Source organism: Podarcis erhardii (genome assembly GCF_964252035.2).
Source record: "Podarcis erhardii genome assembly, chromosome: 7".
Lineage (NCBI taxonomy): Eukaryota > Metazoa > Chordata > Lepidosauria > Squamata > Lacertidae > Podarcis > Podarcis erhardii.
Genome location: NC_138511.1, coordinates 47,302,338 through 47,329,205, shown reverse-complemented (window position 1 = coordinate 47,329,205; position 26,868 = coordinate 47,302,338).

Genomic DNA, 26,868 nt, shown 5'->3' with positions numbered 1-26,868 from the left:
TGATCCAATGGGATCCTAACATTTTTAGTACACGCATCAGACAAAAAGCATTTAATGACTTGCTAGGGATGAGGAAGAAAATGGATTTTATTTGCATGTCCATGAGAAACTACCCAATTTGCACTTCTCAAACCAGTCCATGAACCAAGACACAATTATCCTTCAAAATTCAAGCTCCTCTGATTTTTGTCATGCAGTTCTCCAGCCAAATAACATGTACAAAATGCATACACTGGGGAAAGCTGCACATAAAAAAGGAATAGCTGCACATATAATAGTGAAAACTATATACAATAAATGTTTTATTGGGGGAGGGATGCTTGCACAAATGTGTATATTTCTAAAAATAAAAATTAATTCATCTATTTAGTGAAATGCCCGCTAAAATGCTGGTGAATTTTCATGAGGATTTTTTTTTTAATCCTCACAGATTGCTGCAGAAATGTAGACAGCTGAATTTAAGAATGGAAAAATAAGAAACACAGAAAAACAGAAATCCATCCCTATAACTGGCACATCATTAGCATGTTCCCCCCACCAAGGGTAGGGCAACTAATTCATGATGAATTCAACTCTAGCTCTCTTTTCTTAATGCATTTTGATATATTTTGCAAAATTAGCAACTCCTGCCTAAAACTCTGAAGGATTCCTGCCTGTCAGTTTGGGCAATACTAGAAAACTCGTGCAACTTCTTACACAGCTTCGTATACCTTCTGAATAGGAGAACTGAAGCCCCACATTAGTAAAGTCCTGTTCAGCCTCCTTCTGGTTTTGGGGGTAGATAGGTGAGCTATTAATAGCATCTAGGCCAGGGGTGAGGAAGTGGAATCCAGCCAATTTGACAGCTTGGTGGGGGATACAGAGCAAAGTCTCATAACCTAATTTGGGGAGTTTCATACTCCTGGCATCCTTGGGCAACTGCCATGGCCCCTATTGCTTGAGCAGGGCCTGCTTCTAATGCTTGAAGTGCTTTTTGACTGGGTCTAGCTGCCCAGTTTAATTTTTCCAAAATGTCCCTGGTGCAGTATCACTCAAGGGCAGTATGGGAATGCAGCTAGCCTCAGCCACTTGGTGCTTTTTGCAATGTTGCTCAAAGCATTGCTGCCTAATAAGCCCAAGGCAGGCACAGAAGTGGAAGAGGGGTCCACGAGAGGTCACTTTGATTTTTGAGCACAGACACCTGGGGGCTGGAGCCAACCACGATCCTTAGCCAAACAATGGCTTTTTCCCTGCCTGCACTTGAATGCTGTATTTCAGCCTATACTACACGTTGCCACATTTTCAAGCTCATTGTTGCATCTATTTTATTTGTTTTATTTCAATGATTTCTGTATTGCTTACTTAAAATAGCCTAAAGCAAACAACAACAACAAAACAAATCTCAGTACAAAAAAATACGTTATAATTATAAAATCAGAATTCAGTTAAATGCTGGCTGGAATAATAATAAAAAAAAATGCTCCAGTATGCACTGGAAGTTCAACAGGGAGAGAACCTGTTTTGCCTCAACTGGCAGGGAGTTCCATAAAATCGGGTCCACAATACGGAATGTGCAGTGCCTGGTTAATACAAGACCTGCATCTGAGCCATGGGGGACCACAAACAGTGATTCATGTGAAGACCTCAATGACTGAGCAGGGATAGAATAATGTATTTTTAAGGAAAATCACCCCAAACGACATTGCCAACTTGGGTTGCCATACATTTTTAGCAATTTCCATCCAGATACTACATTTGACTGCATTGCTCCAACATATGTCTGGAAAATTTCAGACATATGGCAATCCTAGGATAGTGGAACCTTTGGCCTTCTGTATGTTGCTGAACTACAAGTTCCACCAGTCATAGCAAGAATGGCCAATGGCCAGGGAAACTGGGAGTTGTAGTTCAGCAACATCTGAAGGGCCAAAGGTCCCCCACACTCATAATAATGGACACAATCTATAAAGCCGTTAGGGAATGTCAAGATGATACATGCAATATTTAGTACTTGGTGGAATCACAGGATGTGTGGACTCTACATGGCTCTGATGTGAAAACCCACTTCAGAAAAGTACTGTAGTTCTAGGCAGCAGCATTAAGCTACATCATAAACCACAAATCAGCAACATTTGTGCACAAAAGAGTTTTACCTATTTTTCACCAGCCAAACAGCAAAGCTGCCTCCAAAACTGCTGCAATATACCAAATTCCATGTGAATGCCCCAGTGAAGCAATACTATTATTAAGAATCTGTTTTACATTAGTAGCAGGATCTCCAACCCACTTACATTTTTCTCCTGCTGAGCTGACAACCTCCATCAACACCGGCCTGTCTGCACATCTAACATCAGGAAACACCTAACATAGCTATAATAAATTCAAGCCTTTAGACTCCATCCTGCCCAGCGGCATATAAATCAGATTCAAACTTTTGAACTGTGTTTATTTTTTCACTGGGGGGAAAAAAACCCTCCTCTTATTTGTTCAGATATGCAATGACTGACCAAATTGAAATACTAGAAAAATACAGCCTGCTTTGAAGAGAGTCCAGCATAAGGCACTGAAACATATCTGGCTATTACTAAGAAAATGGATACACATCTCAGGAATTTGTACCAATGATTTTAAGTTAAATATGATTTGCTTTCTAAGCATGGGATATAAGAGTTTATTGTTCCATTCTTGGAGGAACACAGGAGGAATATTTTTGCCACAATGCAGCAAAAATGGGAGGCATCTAGCAAGAGTTGTTCCATAGTGTCTGCCCCTAAATAACAGAATGACAAAATGTTTAAATGAATGCTGCAGACGAGAGGAGGACATCTGTGCCGTAGTAAAAATAGTACAACAGGCCAGTCATCAAAAATATCTGGAGTGCTCCCCTCAACCCCAGCTGAGGCTGATGCAGGTTGTAGTCCAAAGTGTCTGGAGGAAACCAAGTTGGTAAATGGGATCATCTTAGTAGATGGTCCTGGTTGCTGGCAGGCTCTCAACCTGGTTCCCCCCACCCTGGCGTGGGTGGAGCTATTGCACTCACGCCAGGGTGGCACCACAATTACCCAGTGCTATTGTCCAATCATGTCAAAGGTTGGTTGGTAGCCCGGCTTGAGTCAGGGACCACGTAAATTTTTCCATTTGGCAAATTGGCATGGGCCACTTGGTTTTTGCCTACCTCTTAGCAATCGTCACAACTTTGTAAGGTTTGGCGGTTAGGCATTGGCTTATGGTGCATGGGGGAGGGGAGGTTGGCCATTGCCTGCCCCTCCAGTTTCAAGGTTATTCCATTAAAGGAAGCCAGGGCCTGGTTCCTGTCCGAAGTCTGCTTGAAGGGTGAGGGCCATGCCAAGCCTCCGGGAACACCAGGGGAGATGCAGGCGGGTTCCCCCGAAGCAATTTCCCTTTGGGTGGTTTACCCTTACAGACTTCCTGCAAAGGGGACAGGAGTCAGATATAGTCTTGCCAATGCCTTAGCCAATACCGCTCTCATTCCTGTAATCAATAAAGCTGTGGCCAACTTTTTGCCCAAAAACCTTAAACAAAATATCCGTGTTCATGTGAATTTATTTATCCTAATGGTGGGGGGTCAGCTTGAGGGTCTTGCCACGCAAAGGCTGCAACAGACATTTTCCAACATGCACACTGTTTGAGGCTTTTTAATAGGGAAGTGTACGTTTATATCTGTCCGGTGATCAGTTGAGTGAAAGCTAGACAAATTTATATCCAATTAAGGTCTACTCACAGTAAACCCATTGACAGTAATGAGCCATTAATTCCTGAGCAAGACTAGCATTGGCTGCCATCCAAAAGTTCAGCCAGTAGAGCACAAGACTCTTAATTTCAGGGCAGTGGGTTCGAGACCCACGTTAGGCAAAAGATTCCTGCATTGCAAGATCCACATGGTCCCTTCGAACACTACAGTTCTCTGATTCTCTGACCCTCCCACACATCGGTTGTAGGAACAGATGGAGCTCAAATGGAAAATGTACAAAACTGACTACAAGTGGAGAATGTTCAATGCATAAAACAATATAGCAACAGGCCATTGCAGTCTTCAAATGCAACCTATGGGGAGTAAAACAGATGTGCCTTAAAGGGGAAGGGCCATAGCTCAGTGGTAGAGCACATGTTTTGCATGCAAAATGGCCCAGGTTCAATTCCTGGCATCTCCAGGAAGGATTAGGAGAAATTCATGTCTGAACCCCTGGAATGTCTCTGACACAGTTGACTGTACTAGGCAAGATGGACCAATGGTCTGACTCAGTAGACAGCAGCTTGCTACAATACTATCAAACACTTTGAATAACTAATTTGGAAACTGTACAATGAGAGGAGGGGGGAATTTAATGTGGTGTCACACAAGCTGAGATTTAAACATAGAACATAAGGTAACTGAGGCTGCTGTGCTTCTGACCTTTTTTTAAAAAAAAGCTATATGAAAAGGCATATTCAAAGATTTTCCTGCCGTTCTGAATCACTGTGTCATGTACTCTCCCGAGGATTCTGCACCGTACAAGGTGGAACCTCTTTAAAAATGGCGTCAGCATTATAGCATGAGACGCCAGGTAATTTGTAATTGCAAGTGACTTAGAAAAGTCACAGGGGACTTTATCCAATTCAGTAATTATTCCTTTCTACTGAGCCCTGGTCTTTCACTGTTTCAGATCAGTAGGGGTTGGCCTTGTAGAGAATACTTTGCGGTAACTTAATTATATCAGATTCAATTCCTGATAAAGGTGCTGTTTTATGCTTTCAAACAGGGACATTGCAAATACACAAACAATTATAAAAAAGTTACATTATTAGATTGAGAAGTTATTAGGTTCCCACCACCTCTATTTATGTGGGAATCCTATAACTGTGTATTTTAAGTAAGCCCCTCTGAAATCAGCAGGACTTTTTGATGCATAGGTATGTATAGAATTGCACGGTTGATCTGAAATGTGGTGAATTAGAGTCTGCTCGTGAAAAGATTTGCATGTGCTCTTTTGAAATCAAGCATGGGCTGTTGGTTTTAATTCATCTCATTAAGCATTTGTTTTCATTTCATTTCAGCCAGTCTTCCTTATCAGCTGAGTCCATTACCATTTGATACCCAAACCAGAGGATTTTTTGTTTTATTTTTAAATCTGCATTCTGTCAAGATCCAGTTGCTTCTAATTTATTGCAATGAACCCTGGGCAACAAGATCCTCAAGGTTTCCTCTCCTAATGCACACCACCTGGTTTCTGTTAGGCTTAAGGTAGACAAGGACATTAGGTCATGTCACTCTGCACGTTGTAAAAACAACCATTTTAGAAGGTGGCAGACTTGCATGTGAAGTGAAACAAAAGCTTCCACTGTGCCTTGACACCCTAGAAGTTCCACAGGGTTTCAATTAAATACAGATTGAATAAATAGGTATTCCTGTGACTTGGGTTTTACCTTCTCTCTTTCTTCATCATGCCATGAAGGGGGGGATAAACTCTTTTTTTTTTTTTTTTTTTTTAAGAGAGAGAATGAGAAACCTTTCTGTATGGGCCCAGGAGACAAGAAGCCAAAAATATAGCTGGTTAGGTTAAATCAGCATACAATAAGTATGCCAGAGAATTTGAAGGATCAGTAGCAAGCCTAAAAAAATATATAAAACTATTACAGATGGACAGGTGTCACTCTGTTTCCTCTTTTCGTCCATTATGCATAGCATGTTCATTCCATCCTCTTTCTGTATTAATCTGTTGTTGTTTTTTTAAAAAAGGAATTTCATATGAAAGTTTGTATTTATAATTATTTTATCTCAAGGGACACATTTCCAGGCCTTCTTTACCCTGAAAAACACATTTTGTAATGCATTTCTCTACATTATTTGAGCCAAGAACTCTATCACAAATTTCAGACAAATGCAAAAATTTGAAAAGATGAGTATGTCCTGACCCAATCATTGCTCCAGGAAGTTCTGTTCAGACTATTTCTCATTAGAATCAACAGACATTAAAGCTGTATAAAAGCTTCACCTGGTCCAAAATAATGTGGACAGATTGCTGACTGGGACCAGTTACAGAGAAAACTTTACTCCTCTTTAAAAACAAACAAACTTCATTGCCTACTAGGCCACTTCCTAAATCCAGAGATTCCGTTTGCAATCCATGTAGCTAGTGTTCCTGTTTGGGTTTTCAAAGGACGGGGACTCTCTGTGTTTAGGAAGAGAAGTAGTGAAGGAGAACACCACATAAACGAGGAGGAATTAAAGGAGTCACAAGGGGTACACAACCCCCATTAAGCTCAAGTATGGATGAGCCTTTAGTCAAGAATATTAGTGAGACACTTGGGAAGTGTCAGTTCATACTAGAATTTGCAAGCACGTCTAGTTTTAAGAGTTACTGCTTTAAAGGCTTATAAAGACCTTGTCTCAAAGTACATCCATTTTTAAATTACTGAAAGAAAACAAAATGTGCATCATTGTTATTTTGCTATTTATCATTTGCCAGCTATGTGATGCTGACAATTCCTTTTGAATTTTAAGGATTAAGAATGCCAGAGGGCATTACATTAACATTATGTCTGTGTTCCCTCTCCGCCTGCTCTTGTCAAAACAAAAAAACTGAGAAATCTGTCACAGAGAGATAGAAAAATTGAAGAAATCTAATTAGTGCTATATGTTTGGAAACTATTGCCAACAAAATCTGTTGGTTTAAGTCATATTATGGAACAAAGACGTTTATATTGTTTAATTATGATTAGATCATGAGTTGGGAATATTCCAGTCTGCTCCTCATATTACCAAAAACATAATTTCCACAATCTTGAGAAACATCTCTTGTTCTTGCCATGATAGACGTGAATATTATAATTCTATTATTTTTAATGTATTTTCAGATGTGTGACTGCTACAGAGGCTCAAATAAAGTATTATCCCCTGGACAATAGACGATATGCTGCAAGAGCCAAAGGAAGAAAATGAATTTCATTAGAATAATCACAATACAAAGGACTCAGCTTCATGCCCCGTGACAGTCATTTTCTCTCAATGGGGAATCCTCTTCGTATTGACTTTTCTGATATGTAAACCCCTGCTGCAACTTTTCCACGTATTGCAAAAGGATTGTAGGGAGGGTTTCTGTGAGGGGTGAATCCATTGCTGCAGGCTACACAGCCGGCAAATTTCACCCACTTCTTTCATGAAGAAAAAAAAAGTTATAGCCATTAAAAAGAAATCCCAGTAGTTGAGGGAAACAAAGGAAATTCAGATTGCTCAACTGAATTGTGCAGCCTCTGAATTGGTCAAAGCTGAACAGGACTGTTTTCCAAAGCACTTAATCAGGTGGGGCAAAGCAAATCCTGTAGTCAGTGCACACTCCTGCCACATACAATCTTCTATGTGACAATAGAAGGTGGTGCTTCTTCCCCAGTCCCCATTCTGACCATGCCAAAAAGATTATTAAACCTCCATTTGCCATAGGGCTAAAGCAGGATGGGGTATCAGGTCCAAATAATAGTTTCTCTGTGCAATTTGGATTTGCACCTGAAATCCAGCAGGGAATAAACATAACCCCCTGTGTCCAGTAGGGTTGAGTGATATATTGAGACATTGTCCAAAATCGGTTTGAAGTCCACATCATGGTAACGGGTTCAGAATATTCAACATGGTGATATATCATGAATCACAATGTTTGTGTGTCCTATGTAAAAGAAATAATGACGTGGGGAAAACCTTGAAGCTGGTTGTCACTTCTCTTGTGATTGCTGCTGCCCCAGTTGCTCTGTACTGTAGAATAACAGTTGTAAGAATGTTACAATGGGAAAATTATAGCAAACATATTGTATTCCATCCCAGATAACTTTAGCAATTCTCCCCATTTAACCAAAATTCAGAAAGTAAATCTGCTCGCCAGGTTGGATGGAGCTGCTATCTTCCTGGCTTTTGGGTAGCTGTTGGTTACTGGGGGGGGGGTGTGGAGTAGATAGCGGGGAGGTTGGCACAGTACAGACACACCAGTGAAATTCATCTAATTTGAATTCCAGTTTTGAACTGGCCTGATCCACATCTTCCAGTCTACTATGAAGAACATAATTGTTTTTCAAATTTCACTGTACCAAGATGTATCAAAAATGCATATTTTAGAATTTAATATAAATGTTCATGCAGGTTTTTAAAATTGCAGCAGAAATACGACAAACCAAATGCATAAGAACATGCATGAAATAGATGCAGCTCAGGAAACAGACTGAGATGTTCGTGACTAACTAAAGTAGGAAGACAAAATTAAAGCCCAGGATGAAGTAGGTTACTATAAAGGAGATTAAGTGCCATATGCAAGTCTTCTCAGTTCATTTCATTCGAGAGTTAGCATGTCTCTAAATGAAGCTTTCTAGATGTTTATGTTGGTTTTCAAACTGTTTATGAAACCCCAGCCTTGAAGGTTTACAGATGGAACAGTAAAACTTTGCAGTGGTGTTGGCCTTTCGTTTGCTTTTCTTCAACATCCACTTTCCCTCCCCCAGTTGCCTTTAAAACACCAATCTGGGCCAAGAATTGGGAAGCCATTTATTATTGTGCTTGCTGCCAAATAGTTTCAGCATGAAAATAAGCCCTGTCATGGCCAAAGATAATACCAGGCCTCCTCCAGGTACAACTGGCCACACTTATTAAAACAAAGCCAGGCTTTAGCTTGGAATCTGATGAAAAAGAACACCAGGTGTCCGTTACTTAGTTTTATCGGGGTGGGGGATATGAATGCCCTAACAAATAATCTGTCCTCAGCATGGGGATCAAGCTCTTGCTTCATCCTTCTCTTTCCCTTCTGTTGTGAAGACAGCTGACCTGACCACACACAGCTTCACTGCGCAACTATTGGAGTGTGTGCACGTGTACACATGTGCTCACACGTGATAGGTGCTGCCAGATCAGCATCATGTTAAGAATGATCCTGTAATTTTAACTGATTCTCGGTTTGTTTCTGAGCTCAGGTCAAGGGGCTGGCTGGGACCTTTGAAGCCCTAAATGGTCTGGGACAATATCATATCAGGAACCACATTCCCTTCCCATGTGAACCCTTGTTGAACTATATGAAATAGTGGGCCATCAGGAGAGGAGGCATGGCTTGGGGATAGTTATGAAGCCTGGAGAGGAACATTGGGCATCCGGGCCTGAGGTTTCCCAACTTTGTTCTAAAAGCGTTGCTTTATTACATACAGCCAATCAGGGGAGCATGAATGCCAAATCCCAACCGACATATGTTAGGCTTTTGAAAGGCTTACTTGAATGACTTAAAAGTAGCTGAATTCTATTATCCTAGTATTTGGTATTTTGCATGGTTGTTTGCTACAAGCTTTTTAATAAAAGGGTTTTCGTAGGACAAATAAAGGGAAGGAAGGAGGCAGGGAGGGTTCGTTCCTCTAACAACCTTGCCATTGGGACGGGACTTTGGGGTAGATATCCAGGGCTCCATGAAACAGAATGAGGAGGAGGGCCTCAGACACAGCAGGGCCAACTGACCACATCTGTACACCAGATTTGGCCAAAGCCTTGGCCCATAAGTAAAGTGTACCAAAATGGACAGATCTGATAAGCAGCTGGATTGGGTTGAGACAGCTCTGGATTGCCCTGGGTTGATTCATCCCCTTTTGCAGTGAACAGAGGCTGTCAAAAGGTGGGGTGGTTGGGTGCAGGGGGAGAAAGAAGAGCTGGTAGCAACCTTTGCAATGAGAAGCACAAAGTTGTTTTTGTTTTGCAAAAGGGCTTTCAAACAGCCCCACATTGCAATTTGGCTATGCATGCCTGTTCCCAGCACCACTGATATCCAGCTCTCTGGTTTCTCCCCCCCCCCAACCCTTTTCCTCAGATGCAACAAATGGGCACATTAATTTCACTCAAGCATATCTTATATTTTGTTACCTAAAAGCACCACTTATGCTTTGAAGCTGTTCTTCAACTGTTTTGCGGGCTTTTATTGCTGGTTCTCCTAAGCAGATAAAACAAGGCAACATTACGTAGGTATCTACTGTTGAAGGAAACAGACATGAAAAGGTCAGTGTCTTGTGTGGTATTCAGTTCTTTAAACGTGCAATTTCTTTTATTTTTAAAGAGGAAATCTGCCATCTACTCCATAGCAGAGGCTTGATTTGTTGCTACTGCTGTTCTTTTTAAACATGCTCCTATCTGCCACCACAACAATAGCAGCTCCAGTGAAATAAGTGGTGGGCTCCAAATCCCACGTGAAAGATCAACAAGATACCACTTAATATATTAAAAATATCTCTAACCAGTGTACAAAAAACTGAAGCAACAACAGACAACTTAAACAGAATATTGCAAAAAAATACAGTTACATATAAAAACAAAAACGTAACACCCGTTTTTTTCAAGGTCCTGCTTCAAATGCAGATGAAGAGAAAGTTAAATTGCAGATCCCTTCCCATATTTTGATGTGGGTATGAAATAAGTTACATTATCAGCTTCTACCAGAAACTCTTTTGAGGTTCTGTTCATTTAGGATTTGTGTTCTGCACTGGAAGCCAGTGCAAAGGGTACCTAAGAATGCTAATGCTATGGCTTGGTAATATGTAAAAGCAATACTTGTGCCTAGTAATGACTCTGTTAGAAGAACACAACAAATCTTGTAACAGTAACTTAAGGATAACCAAGTCAGGAAAAAGCATCAGTGTCAATTCATCTGAGAGTGTTTGGATAGAATCCAAATAATACGCTTTTAAAAGGGGAGCTTATAGTAATAATAGGTATTTGTATTCTACATGCATCTCAGACTCTGGGGAACAGAAAAGGTCTAGATTACTAATTAGTTTAAATAATGATTGACATCATTAAGGTGATAATGGGTCTGGAAACCATGAGAAGTGATTGTGGGAGCTGGGTATGTTTAGCCTGGAGAAGAGAAGACTGAGAAGTGATAAGATCTCCATTGTCTAAAATCTGAAGGGCTGTCACATGGAAGATGGAGCAAGCTTGTTTTCTAAGCTCCAGAGCACAGGACCCACACCAATGGATTCAAATTCCAACTAAACATTGAGGAGATTCCCCATGAGTTTATGGATTTCTTTTTCTTTTTAAGTCCTCGTGAAAATTAATCAACAGATCAGGATAAAAGCATTCCTTAATTCTTATGTGGACAAAAGTGCACATTTTTGTATGCAAATTTGACTAATATACACATGTTTGCAAAGCAATGTTCCCTAACAGAATGCTTTTCATATGTTACTTTCACTAATATATGCATTTTTATGTACATTTTACTGTAGTACATGCATTTTGTGCATACTACTTGGTTGGGGGGGGGATGCGGGTGGTGCTGTGGGTTAAACCACAGAGCCTAGGGCTTGCCGATCAGAAGGTCAGCAGTTCAAATCCCCGTGACGGGGTGAGCTCCTATTGCTCGGTCCCTGCTCCTGCCAACCTAGCAGTTCGAAAGGATGTCAAAGTACAAGTAGATAAATAGGTACCGCTCTGGCAGGAAGGTAAACGGCGTTTCCGTGCACTGCTCTGGTTCGCCAGAAGCAGCTTAGTTATGCTGGCCACATAACCCGGAAGCTGTATGCCAGCTCCCTCGGCCAATAAAGCGAGATGAGCGCTGCAACCCCAGAGTCAGCCACGACTGAACCTAATGGTCAGGGGTTCCTTTACCTTTACCTTTACCTTTTACTTGCTTGGGGAGCAGCATTGCAAAATTCAGTGAAATGCTAATTTTGAAGGATGGCTATGTTTCAGAAATTGCAAAACAGGTAGGTTCACCTTTAAATATAAAGTGAATCAAATTTCTCCCTCGTCCCTACTAATGGATCCGTCCATCCCAAGCAACACGTTGGCTATGCATGTCTTAAAGAAAAAGCAGAGAGCAATGTTCCTCTATAGGATGGAGAAATATCACCAGTGTAGAATTTGTTCTACAACTGGATTTAGTTTTTATAATGCTATAGCTATAAAATGTCCTCTTTCAAAGGGGGGGGCTGGGGGGCTGCAGAGATTGCAGTTGTAATGGTATATTGAGAATGGGTTCATTTTGCAATGTTACCCTATCCTCATTAAATCACTGATTAATCTCTCCCACTTTCTGTTCTTTTTATGGTCTTTTGCAATAAAACGATCATCATCATGAACTTTTAATTTGTATTATATCATGTAAGTTATGGTGCCACGCCATTGAGGTTTTACAGTTCAAGCTTCAGAATTATGACACACATACATTAAGGTTTTATTTTGTCCTGCCATCTTAATTTGCTTATAAAGATAGGGGGTGCAAAAGAGCCCCTCGAGATAGATGCCATGATAAAAAATGTCACTGTCATATGCTGGATTTCTAATTCATTTCATAGAGTATTTTGTTCACTAAGGACTCAGCTAAATGCTTAACATTATTCCACCACTACTGCTACTTGCATGAAGAATAAATTTAAATTTAAATTGCTGTTTTAGGTATTTTAGAATATGCAGGCACTTAATAGATGGTCTTGTTTGGTTTTTAAAATTTTTTTTACCTCAAATACCTTACCATTCACTTGAAAAGGGAAGGGAGGCAGCTACAAATATTTAGGAATTACTGTTAGTTCCACACTGTCTGAATTGCAGCTCAGAAATCGTAATGATCTCATACATTTCTAATTAATGGCAAAATATGTGTTGCCATGTAATTTCCTCCGCCTTAAATTCCACCAGTTACATTGAAGGATTCTGTTCTGTTCTCTGTATGATATCCAGACCCCGCCTAAGAGACCCAGAAGTGCGGCTGACAGCCAGTGTGCACAGTACTGAGCCAGATGGGCCAATGGTCTGATTCAGTATAAGGAAGCCTCCTATTTTCCTATGCTGTGGTCACACTGAATCTTCTGTTCTACCGTAAACAGGTGCCTTCTCTTCCATGTGTTGAAATACAGAGAATATAAAATATATCCCAAAGGACTGTTGGGGGAAAATAACAGCAAAAGGGTAATCAATAAATGCTGGCATGAAGATTAATGATTACCAGGTACTGAGGAGCAACAGTACAAGAGGGCTATATAGCCTTTATATCTTGCTTGTGGGCTTCATGGAGACATAATCAAAGCTTCAGTTTTCCAAGGTCTCCCTAGAACAGGCGTCAGCAAACCTTTTCAGCAGGGGGGCAGTCCACTGTCCCTCAGACCTTGGGGGGGGTGGACTATATTTTTTGGGGGTGGAATGAACGAATTCCTATGCCCCACAAATAACCCAGAGATGCATTTTAAATAAAAGGACACATTCTACTCATGTAAAAACATGCTGATACCCGGGCCGTCCGCGGGCTGGATTCAGAAGGTGATTGGGCCGGATCTGGTCCCTGGGTCTTAGTTTGCCTACCTATGCCCTAAAACAACTCCATCCATCTCCCCTTGCTGGCCCTTAAAACCGAAACTGCCGACATGTCACCGGCTTCTATCTTTTTTTTAAAGTCACTACTAAGAAAATAGCCATAGCATGCCATAATAGGCATGTCACAGCAGAGGAGAAAGTCTGAAGAAAGTCTCCCCAAGTTCCAGGGTTAAAGGATGATCTCACCAAAACTGTATCATTCTGTGTTGTCAGAGGGAGATGAGAGAGCAGACCAGGAGTGGGCATCAGCTGCTGAAGAATTCATGAAGTCTCCCCCTCCTGCTGCGATTAGCTCTCCTCCTCCCTGGTTTCCCAAAACACAGAGAGAAATGGAGAGGATGGAGCAATGAGAGACAAAATGATGGAGCCTAGGACTGCAGGGATGCATCACATTAGCAGCTTGAAACACAGTGGGGTCATTTCCCCCACAATGCATTTCAAGCTGTGTTTGTATGATGTTGCTCATATCAGAGTAAGGGCAGATAATTATTCAGCCAACACACATAATGTTTTGGGTTTTTCTGACCCTGGACACACACACACTCATGTGCCTCCACGTTCATCTGCACATGCAGATGACCTGTCAGGACATTTTCATATCACTGTACTCCACATCTGGTTTTCTGGTCACTATGAAGCAGCTTTGAGAAAAGAATGTGCCAGAAAGCAGTACAATGGTACCTTGGGTTAAGTACTTAATTCATTCTGGAGGTCCGTTCTTAACCTGAAACTGTTCTTAACCTGAAGCACCACTTTAGCTAATGGGGCCTCCCACTGCCGCCGTGCCGCTGGAGCACTATTTCTGTTCTCATCCTGAAGCAAAGTTCTTAACCTGAGGTACCACTGTATTCGTTAGGATTGATATGGAGTGTGGCTACATGTGAATGTGGCTTAGAAAACCAGCAGCGGGAGGACACTGGATGTGGAGAAAACAGTAATGTGAACATACCTTAAAACTCACAAGCCTATTCATGTCGACTCAGAAGTAAGCCCCACAGAGTTAAATGGAAGTAAATGTACATAAGACTTCACCTTTAATAAAAAGGTTTCATTGTCTTACAGCATGCTAAGAGAAAAGAAAATACATCAGCAGTGCCCAAGGTCGGCACAGGATAATGAAAGGTTTGCAGTGGCCAAAGATAATCAGCCACGGGGTGCTTTCAAGCTTGCTGTGTATTTTACCTCTAACTTACATTTTATTGAATGCATTTTTCAAGTGCTGTGTTTCTAACTGATCCTGTTGGGAGGAGGAGATGGACTGGCTATAAGCTTAACTACTACTACTACTTTTTAAAATTGAGGTTTAGTAATATTTACCCAAGTAATTATAGCAAATTGGTACATAGAAGGGTTAGTCTCCTTTCATTTTGCTTTGAGGGCTTGGCTGAATTTGGCTCAGTGTTTTAGCCAAATCCTTGAAGGAAAATTAAAGCTGCAAGAGTTTTTTTATTGGGGGGGTGGTTAAGAACTGGAGCAAGGGGGGCTTCTTTCTTTCTCCTGCTTTTCGCCAGCTTTTCTATAATTTTGCTTCCTTTTTAATTCTTGCTAAAACTGGCTGTTTTAGTGTGTTATGTGTGTGTTTTCAGGAATAATTTCAAGAAAAGGAAGAAAATAGAAAAGAAAGGTAATAAACTCCCCACAAAAACACAATAGTACAATCCATTTCCCAGAAAAGGGAATTGAGAAGGCCCCTCTCCCAATTCACCCCCTGCAAATGGGGTGGCGAATGGATGGCTAGCTGTTTCAGCCAACCCCAAACATTATTCCTAATTCATTCCTCAACTGTCTTTCTTGATATGGGGGGCAACCACCCAGAGACTGTGTGCCAGTGAAGGGTGTGGCTAAAGTGGGTGTGGACAGGCACACCAGCCTCTTAAATCTTCCATTTCAGCCAGGTAAAATCACTAGAGGATGATGCAGAACAATGCCAACAAGACATTTGGCACGGGTAGAGTCATGAAAGCCAGATAGAGAGGCCTGTGGGCTGATTTCATCCCACAGACCTAAGGGTCCCCATCATAGTTTATATAGACAACCATCTCCAATATTGTCTCATTTATTGTTGTATTTATTTCTCACCTTTCCATCAAGGAGCTCAAGCTGGTATATGCACCCCATATTCTCTCAGAACAACCCTGTAATGTAGGTGAGGCTGAGAATCAGTGACTGGCCCAAGGTCACATCCAGCAAGCTTCATGGCTGAGTGGGGATTTGATCCAAGGTCTCCTTTGTCTATGTCTGTACAGTGGTACCTCGGGTTAAGCACTTAATTCGTTCCGGAGGTCCATTCTTAACCTGAAACTGTTCTTAACCTGAAGCACCACTTTAGCTAATTGGGCCTCCTGCTGCTGCTGCGCTGCTGGAACACGATTTCTGTTCACATCCTGAAGCAAAGTTCTTAACCTGAAGTACTATTTCTGGGTTAGCAGAGTCTGTAACCTGAAGTGTATGTAACCTGAAGCGTAACCCGAGATACCACTGTACTTGGAAGCCATTGTTGAAAGTTGGATAAAAAATATGGAGCTAATAATAATTAACAATGAACAAACTCCCTCAGTTTCATTTGGAATGCTAAGCCAAACTATTTTAACTTTTTTTTAAAAAAAAATGTTCAATGCTTGCAAGCCTAATTCCAAACATTCATAAACCCCACCATGCACCAAACAATGTCAGAAGCACGGGATTTGAAATTATCACTGCCTGTAACCATACACTTTCAAAACATTCTGAATTTGAATTTTTGTTCTCAGGGATGAGAGCGAGGAACCTCAAGTCTAGGAAGCAAATGTGACCCTCAATGCCTCCCTATCTATACTTCCATATTTTCCCCACATTATGGCCCACTTTCCAGGCCACCCCGTTCCTCACAAGACCTGGCTCATGCCTTCCTCAAGTTCTTTTGCCTGGCTGGAATCTGTCCCTGAGCTGCGATAATGCCTCTTGCTTGTATGGGTGAGGATGGAGAAGCATATGGGTAGAAACCTCTGGCTTTGTGGAGCTGGGATGCAGCCCACTGTTCAAAGGTAAGCGTCACATCTTTTGCTCAATCCACTTTGCCTCCTGCCCCACCTGCTGCTTCCCTGCAGCCCACAAAAGATTGCCTACCAGGGAATGCTGTCCTGGGCCTAGGGATGCAGCATACTGTCAATTCCCATGCTGACATCCCTTTCTCCATTTCATGGCTGCTTGCACTCCACAAAACAAACCACAATTTGTTTTGTTTGTTTGTTTCGATGACAGTTCTTTACGTAATTAACCTCAGCATGTTTTCCTTTCATATTGGCTCTAGAGGTAGATGCATCTCATCCCCTCAGGGAGCTAAAAAGATGCTTGGCATGGCTACCTTGGCTGGCTGGGGGGGGGGGGCGGGGCACATCTACATCTCTGATGCTCAGGCAAAGACAAGGAGAACTGAGCATCAGAGATGTAGAGGTGCCCCCCCCCCCCGGCCAGCCAAGGTTCCTATGGCACCAACCTTCCTGTATCTCTCACATCTTTTTGTTCTGTTCTTATCTGTCCTCATGCCTAGCATTAGGATGGCTTAGGTTGCTTTAGCCTGCAACAATCCAACCACCCACACATGTGGGAAGAAGTCCAATTTAATTCAATAGGACTTAGTTCCGAGTCAACATTGTTAGGGCTGCTCTGCAAGACTTCAAATGCTGATGCACTACTTCACCCCACAAATGCTAATATGAAACAGTAGCAGAAGCTGTGAACACACCATTGAATGCAAGAATCTTTGCACACTGCAGAAGAAGTGGCTGGTATCAAACAGAGGAACACCAGAAGGCGTCAAAAACTTGCAGGGGATGTGAAATATTGGGGAAACTCCAGATAATAGGACCTGTTCCAGTGGGAGCCTTGGAGAAAACAACAAAGCAACTGCCTTGCATCAACACAGAGTCAAAACCCAATTTTATGTATGAGATTTACAGGGTAATCCTATGCATGTTTACTCAGAAGCTTCACTGGGTTCAATGGAGTTTCCATACAAGTAATGTAATAAAACTTCAATAACATTATTCATTTCATAATATTTGCAGATTTGAAGGTGGGGGGGGGATTCTGGGTCAACAATTGCTGCTCACATCTGCGTGAAGTATATCTGGGCCTGACAACAAGCGCATGTATGAACAGTGGCAAACCTGTTTCTGTTTCCATCAGAATTCCCTGGTGTCCCTACCTGAGGTAGGTAGGTTCCCCACCCCTGCTCAACCAACATTTCTATACTTTCTGTCAGGCTCTAGCAAGGTGGAAACATCAGATCACTATTTGCAGTGTCCTCAAAACAGAACACCCCCAGCATAGCTGATGCAGAGAAAAAACCTCTTCCTGAAAATGACGTAAAACTATCACAGGCCTTGACTTAACTGTGCAGGAAATATACAGTTTATGTGGGGGCGGGGGCATTGTTCCAGGCTTTGAAGGGTTTTACAAGAAGTGGGATATCAGATACCACTTAGTCCTTTGGTACTATTTTTCTTCTTTAAAAAAGGTTGCATTATGTAGAAACGTAGGCAGTCACTGCACAATGGTATCTCCAAAATGATGCCACTGCATTCAGTAAGGCTTACTCTAAGGCAGCGGTAGAAAAAGTAGTGACCATAGGCAGGAGTGGCGAATCTTGGGTCCTTCAGATATTGCTGAACTACAGCTTCTGTCCGACCTAGAAGGCATTGCCAATGGTCAAGGGTAGTGTGGGAAGATGGGAGTTTAGAGACAGAGAGGACCAAAGAATCCTGGGAGCTGTAGTTTGTTAAAGGTGCTGAGAGTTATTAGGAGACCCCTCTTCCCCTCACAGAGTTACAGTTCCTGAGTTTCTTGGGGGAGGGATTGATTGTTAAATCATTCTGGGGACTGGAGCTCTAGAAGGGTTATCCTAACAACTCTCAGCACATGGAACAAACTACAGTTCCCATGAATCTTTGGAGGAGGCTAAGACTGCTAAAGCAGATATGGCTAAGTGAGCTAAAGAGAGCTTTCGGAGTAAAAAAAAGTGGGTTAATTGAGGAGGCCTTTTACTTTCTCTCTCTCTCTCTCTCTCTCTCTCTCTTTCTCTCTCACTCACTCACACACACACACTATAAATTTCAATTTGTGTACCTCCTAAATGGTAGCTCAGGCTTACACTTGATCAGATACAACAAAAGGTCCCATTGACTTGCAATTGCAAATTGACACTAAGATTCTGCTCTGGACATTGTTGGCTCTCTCCTTGTTTTTTGTTTTTATTGACTCTCTTCCACTCCAGTTGCCTGGATTACTCACTCCAGACATCATTTGGTATCTGATATTGTGTGGTGCCCTCTAAAGCCCTCATGTACACCTTGACCTAAATCACTGCATCTCTGCAGTTCATCCTGAATAAATCTTTCCCTTGACCTCACAACAATACAAATTTAGCTATTTCATATCCCCTGTTCTTGCCCTCTTTGCTCTTTCCAGCTGGCTTTTCCCATCTTTTTTTTTTTATCTCAACTTGGCATTAACTTTAGAAAACAATTTCTCCCTTTCTTGTTAGAGAGACCACGTGCATGTGTATGTGTACGGATAACTCTATTTGCATTTGTAAATTACAACTTGACTCTGTCATTAGAGATAATTTGAGGAAAAAACTAAATTTACATGAAATTAAACACAGAATTAATAAATCGCATTACAGTTGGTTATGCCAGTTGTCTCAAAGGTAGCTTTAGAATAGAATTAGACACATTTAAGGAGGGTAGTTCAATGTCTAGTAGACTTTGCCCACTGGAAACACTAGTAGAAAGGTAGATGTGTGTCTGTGTATAAACAAAGGATTGAATGCCATGGTGACTGGTGGCCATTGGAACTGCTAAGTTGGAAGGAAGGAAGAGCAATAGGAGGTGGAGCCAGAATCAATGGCAGGCACGGCCAACTAAATCTAGTTTGGTCCCCATCCTCTTCCTCCCTGCTAATTAAGACAAAGTAAGAGGAAGCTGAAAGTCAGTGCCAGTCCCTGGACTGGCTATAAGTAAGAATACATGCAGGTGGGACTTCCTGAGAACAGACTAAGGTTGATGGGGTATTGCCCAACCCACCCTACTGGACCAGCTACCACTGACTGGAAGAAAGGGACATATTAAAGTACTCCATTGATACTCACACTCTTTCCTGACACAAAGCTCTCCTGAAGTTTTGGACCACAACTCCCATCAGCTCCAGCCAGCACAGCCATGGCTGAGACTGATGGGAGTTATAGTTCAAAGCATTTGGAGTGCATTAAGCTGTCAAGGCTGCTTTGCCCCTTTTAGCATGGTGGTAGGTCTCAGCAAACCTTCTTCAAAGTCCAGGAGCCAACCATGCATTGTAAGAAGTTCTTTTTTCTCCAAATACTGTGGCCATCATTAAAACAAAACATGCTAAGGAAAAATGCTAATGCTAACAAAAAAAATAGCTTGCCTCTAATGCATAAGGCACAAAGATGTGATTGGTCAGAAATCCAAAAATGAGTTTTGTGATAAATTGGGGGGGATCTACAGTTCCAACATGACTTTAATGGCTTTCATCACCCAGTTATGACACAATTTTTGACATTACTCTAGCACAAAATTATGTCTTGTTATGTTGATGAGACTCATTAGACATAAATCATGCGAGGCCTTTGCCAGATAGATAAAGAGGCAAGTGTGTCTCCTGCAATCATTTTTTTGTTAGTACTACCTGTACCTTTTGGCTGGTGTGAGATGATGACTGTAGACGGGTGCTCTGTTTATTGTTTGTTGCACTTTGCCCAGGGAACATGAGCCGGCTGCACTTTTCATTGCTTTTTACTCTGCCGTGTATTAAAAGGACAAACTTCCCCTCTCTGACACATGTATTGTCTGGCAGAACAAAAGATCTGCCATGGCAGGACCAGCCACCGTCTGTGGAGGATAAACAAATAAATGTACTCACTTATGTGTCTGTCACTTTTATGAGTTGCTCCGAGAGGTGCATCACTCACTGCTTTCCTGCACCCTTTAGTTAAATCCCTGTCGGCATCTTATTATCGCCGCCACCACCCTTCACCTTTGAAGTGGCTGCAGCGGGCTGCAGAATTAAAAGGTTCATTTTCTGGGCCCTTCCTATGGATTCTGTTGTTTTGATGGCAACTAGTCAGGCCTGCAAGCCCACGGCAACTTGCAGCGAGCAACAGGCACAGCGCACAGGGGTAGCGATTAATCTCCTCTCAGGCACACAGGTGACATTTCTATTGTCAAGACATAAACCAGTGTAGCTTGCAGGGAAATAAGCAGGCTCTTCAGCAAGGATAATATGTTACACAGACAGCATTCAGTGCCAAAGAGTCTTCTTTTCTTTTCTTTTCTCTTACTGGTAATGTTTAATAGTAATTGCCAAAAGCTACTGTTTACTGAGGGCATGAATGCATTTGCTGAATATAAACAGTTCTGCTCCAGAGACCATTCTCCATTCCTTTCCAAGAAATTTGCCTGTGACACTTCCCTGGGGAGCTAAACCTGACACTTGTGAGGCTGTGTGCGCACACAAAATAATTAGGTGACCAAGGTAGAAGTTGCTTTACCATTCTGTGGGTACAAACCAGGTCATAAAGAGTTGGGGAAGAACCAAAGATCAGTAGTAGAGCACATGCTTAGTATGCAGAATGTGCCACACTGCAGTGGCTTCAAAAATGCTTCTGCCATTGTGGAAATTGTAGGTGGGTGGCACAGTTTATAGGGCCTTTTTGTGTATGTTGCATTGTTTAGACATAAAACTACTTAGGGGTAACATGATGTGGCGAGAAAAGTTTTTCTCCTCTGTCGTCATACTAGAATTCATGCACATCCAATGAAGCTCAATGTGGGAAACTTAAAGATAAGGTGTGTGATTGGTTACATTACTTTCAAGTAAGAGAGGCCTATAATTTGGACAGGAAAAATGGCTTCCAGGTGGAAAAATCGAAGCTGGAAACAGAATTGTTAGAACCCAGTGTTAAGGTACTGTCGAGAATGTATAACTTGCTGTTGAAATGGAATACTGAGAATGAAATGGTTAAATCTGCTATGATAAAATGGGCACAAGATATTGGTCATAACATTATGTTCGCTGACTGGGAATGGTTGTGGACCACCGGTTTGAAATTTACGGCATGTAATGCCTTAAGAGAGAATATTATGAAAATGATCTATAGGTGGTACATGACCCCAGTCAAGCTAGCAAAAATCTATCACTTGCCAGATAATAAATGTTGGAAATGTAAAGAAACGGAAGGAACTTTCTTCCACCTTTGGTGGGCCTGCCCAAGGATTAAGGCTTTCTGGGAAATGATCTATAATAAACTGAAAAAGGTTTTCAAATACACTTTCCTAAAGAAACCAGAGGCCTTTTTCCTGGGCATGGTCGGCCAATTGGTGTTAAAGAAGGATAGAACCTTTTTTATGTATGCTACTGCAGCAGCAAGAATACTCATCGCAAAACACTGGAAGACACAAGATCTACCCACCCTGGAAGAATGGCAGACGCAAGTAATAGACTATATGGAACTGGCAGAAATGACCGGCAGAATCCGAGATCAAGGAGAAGAGTTGGTGGAAGAAGATTGGAAGAAGTTTAAAGTTTATCTACAAAAACATTGCAAAATTTATGAGTGCTAAGGGCATTGTAAATGAAATGATGGGGTTCTAGTGATTAAGATAAGTAAGAGTATAAAGGGAAGGATAAAGGATGAAAACGAATATGAACGAGCTTGCTAGAAAATTTTTAAAGTGGAATACAAGAAGGGAAGGCGGGAGGAAGTAAGGAAAATAAGGTTTTGAAAGCTATTAAAATGAAAAAGAGTTTTCTTTTTACTCTTTTATTATTATGTTGAATTTTTTTTTAATGTTTCTTCTTTTTTTCTCTTTATGATCCTTTGTTTGTGTTTGTATTTCTGATGTCTGTTGTTTGTTGTTTCTGAGTTTTTTCTGTGGATTGTTAATCTTTTGTAAAACCTAATAAATATTTTTTTAAAAAAAAAACAATGTGGGAAAATTCAGGACAGACAAAAATAAATAACTTTTTCACACAGAGCATAGATAAACTATGGAATTTATTCCCCAAAGACGTAGTGATGACCACCAACTTGAATGGCTTTAGAAGAGAAGTAGACAGGATGGGGCCATCCATGGCCACCAGCTACCACCTTCAATGTCAATATTATTTCTAGTACCAAAGGTGGCATGACTCTGAATACCAGTTGATGAAAATTGCTGGACATTACAGGTGGTGTAAGTGCTTTTGGGCTTAGGTCCAAACATTTCTATAGCTAGTGGAGGCTTCTCATAGGCCACTGTGAGAACAGGATACTGGACTAGCTGGGTCTTTAGCCTGGTCCACAGGGGTCCCAGAACTTCTGCCCCTCTTTCCTTTTAACATGTTTGTAAGAACAAAACACCTTTGCTTACACAGCAGCTTTCCTACCAAAAACCAGCCCCAAATTTTGTTTATACATATAAACATGCAGATTTGTGCCCTGAGTCTTTTAAAGACTTAGCAATGTCTCCACAAGGCATGCTCTCTTTGCTTTCTAGCTTCATCCTTTCTGAGATTCAGTTCAAAGCTGCAACACATGGAATAAAGTGGAATCATCATTCCATAAACCAATAATCAGAAACACCTGAAAGCAGTTATAAACCATCACTTCAATCAAGCAGATTGCTCAGCTGGTTTGTAGCTGCGCCATCCAAGCAGTACTTATTTACCAGTAAATTATTAAGGTGCAAAGTCCATAAATCTTAGAAAGGGTGAGGAAGGGCTGTGGCTCAGCAGTAGAGAACCTGCTATGCATGCAAATAGCTCCAGGTTCCATTCCCCACATTTCAATTTAGGGTTTGGACATACCCCTGCCTGAAAAACCTGGACAGCAACTACCAGGCAGTATAGAAAGTACTGACCTAGATGCTCCGAGTCAGTCAGAAGAAGGCAGCTTCTTATGAGGAGACATAGGTGGGAGCTGAGTGGGAACAAAAGGTGGACAAACTACCCCAGAACTAGCATGGCATGTCCTCCACCAGAAATACCACCCCTCTCTTAACATCCCATACACAACAAATAAACACATATACAGTGGTACCTCGGGTCACAAACACTTCAGGTTATAGACTCTGCTAACCAAGAAGTAGCACCTCGGGTTAAGAACTTTATTTCAGGATGAGAACAAAATCGCACGGCAGCAGTGGGAGGCCCCATTAGCTAAAGTGGTACCTCAGGTTAAGAACAGTTTCAGGTTAAGAACGGACCTCTGGAACGAATTAAGTTCTTAACCAGAGGTACCACTGTATAATTAATTACAAAACATTTTACTGGGTGGACATTGAGATGTATAATGTAAACTATTTTTGGTCAGACCTCCAGCAGAATGGAAACAGCGCTGCATGCATCAAACAAAGGGCAGAATATATACCAATATTTCCTTACATCTCTATACAGGTTGCTACTGCTTGAGGTGGGGGGTTTTCCATTCATATAATTTCATTTCATTTCATTAAATTTATATTCCACCCTTCCTCTCAAAGGAGTCTGGGTAGCCCAACATAGCAGCCATCCCAAATAAATGGCATTTTGCTCATTTACCTCGCCATTTGCTTGGAATCACAGCTACTAGTTCTGTACAGGTAGAATATCTATTCACAAAAGAATAATGGCAATTCTTTTTCACGAGACACTTTAAAACCCTCCTGCTGTGCCATCCATAAAGGTGTGAAAAGCTTCTCTATGGGGAGATATTGTAAAACAACCCTTTATGTATGATTATAACGCAGATTAATGCTGTGCATTAATCCAGGTTCAGGCGCTTGCTGTTTGCGAGAGCACTCTGCGGTTTGCCAAACAACCAGTCATAAATGCTACTGCTCAATATTACTCCCAATGACATTTGAGCAATATCCTCCTCCTGCTTTCTTTCATAGCCCTTTAGGAATTTGTCCTGCTTCATTGTATAACGGCCTTGGAGAGCAGGAAATTAGAGGTGGGAATACAAAAGGAAAAAGTAATCCTGCTTGCGGTGTCAAATTAGAAGATACAGTGCAGTGAAAGAATGCCACGTCCTCCTCCCCCCTCCCCCCTCCCAACTCAGACACTACAGTTGTTAATCCAGTACAGAAAGAATAGAAATCACTCTTAGGGGTTGGTGTGTTTACCAAACAGCTACTTTCAAAGCCCCTTTAGTAGGGACAAGCAATTCCCTGTTCTCCAAGAACAGCCTAATGCATAATGCATAAGGTTATGGGGAGGGGGGAGTGTATTCACGAGGGTGGCTTGGCTTCCATCAAAAAGAGAACAGTGAGAAATTATGATAGAACAATTTTCATTTCTGCCACATTGTTTTTATAGTACATTCATGCCTGGGAATTGAAGGCTTTGGAGTTTGGTCTGCTGTAGATGTTGTGGGGCCTGTCGCTATTTTCTCGCTGACAGTGACACTAAAAACAACAGCACCCCGAAACAAAAACAAAAAACACACGCCTGGAGATAGTTGTGGAATGCAAGTTGAATCCTTGCCTGTCCACTTTTGCTGTGTTACAAAAGAAAGAAAGAAACAGTTTAGGGAATGTTGCGGGGGGGGGGGAGGCAAATACATTCTGCAGCTGGCATAGGATGGTGTCAACAGAATTGGAGCTTCATGGTCCCCTGTTGAAGAACCTCACATTGTGTATGATGATGTGTGATGATGCGGCTGAGCAGTGGCAAAGGCAGGTAGAAAGCAAGGAAAGCTTTAGTAAACCTGCCAAGTAAATATTTCTAAAAGAATGCTCCTCGTTCCTTGGCCATCTCTTAATAACTTTCTGTGAACATATTGAGAATAAACAAATAAAAGGAAGTGCGGTCTTTTTTCCCATTTCCATTTCATTATTTTTTTAAACAAATCATCTCCCCTAGTGGCTTTCATCTGATCAAACATTGGAGTCTTCTTAACAGCTGGCTTCATTTTCTCCTTTACCTGTAAGAGCAAAGGCAAGGTAAAATCAGCAGCATATTGGAATTCCCTGGTACAATTAGCAAGCAAAAAGACTGTGTAATGTATAGGCTGTTTGTTTTTTTATGGAAATTAGAGGGATAGATTGTACAAAAAACATCAAGTATCTCTTATCTTTGGATGAGCCATTAGACCTGCAATCCTGCGTGCACCTACTCAGGAGGAAGACCCATTTGGATGTAGCAGGGCTGCTTTGGAGTAGAAATGCCTATGTAACCCATGCTGTTATTCTTATTATTAAGGACAGGAGAATACATTGCAAAACCAATAGAAGGTCTATTCAGCTGACCTTTCATCTTCTTTTCCCCACACTACTGGAGTACACCTAGTAACCTGCTTTTCTGGGAAAATTCCAGAAAGTCAGTTTGAAAGATGAGGCAGAGGGGCTGTTCCACAGGAGTTTGGATGAGACCTGGGTGTTGTTTTCAGCCTGTTTTCAGCCACTGCAGTTTTCTCCAGGTTCCATGTTGTGTGATGCAGCAGAAGAATGCTTGAAAGGAAATGTAAACTTTATCCTGATCAGAACATGTGCTTTGAATGTTGAAATCTCTTGAACTGTTACTTCTTCAAAGTGTTTTTCTTCTCTTTTGTCCAGTGGAGCCCCAGGGCTGCTAAAGATGTGTCATACCCTGCTTGATGTATATTCAGTGAGCAATAATTATATATACAGTAGAAACATATATTTAGTTTATAAATTATTTGCTGCTGGTGTTTTCTTCATTAGATAGGCTAGCACAATCGTGGATGGAGGGAGCACTGTGCAGATCAGACTGAACTTGCGAACTGCTGGTGATTTGTGGCCACATATAGGATTACATTGTTGAGTGGAGAGCAAGTTGACTAAAGATAGTTGTAAACCTACTGTCTGTTTCAGGGTGTTCTGGACATCTAGGTTAAACCATGATAAATTAATTTTCAGACATTGTACCAAACCAGCCAGCTGAGAGAGTTTGAAAATGTTATTCTCAACAGTTTCCATGCACTTTGAGCTAGGATCTTCGTGACAATTTCATCAAACTATTTTCATTTCACTTCTCAGCCCAAAAGCTGCAGGCATCTGCTCTTGACCCTACCAATCAGGATCTTGGGCTAGTGTGTCATCGGGATTCACTGATATTAATTTCCTCACTGAATGATAAGGGAAAGAATGCTAAGATTGTGTCTAGTATATTAAGAGTACACTAGAACAGTGTTTCCCAACCGGTGTTCCGCGGCACACTAGTGTGCCGCGAGACGTTGCCTGGTGTGCCGTGGGAGGGAGGCGGGCGAGCCGGGCGGCGAGAGGCGGGGCGGCGGCGGCGAGCACACGCGGGGCGGCGAGCGAGCTCCCTCCCACATCCCATCGCCGCTCGCTTCGGCCGCCCGCCCCGTGCTCCGCGCTGGTGTTGGCTAGCCTTGCGCACCCGGGGGATCTCCCCCCGAGAGCGCAAGGCTTGCGGGTGGAAGCCGGCAGCACGGAGCACGGGGCACCCTTTGGAGGCCATTCCGTGCTCCGCGCTGGTGTTGGCAAGTCTTGCACACCGGGGGATCTCCCCCCGGAGCGCAAGGCTTGCGGGCGGCAGCTGGCAGCGCGGAGCACGGGGCGCCCTTC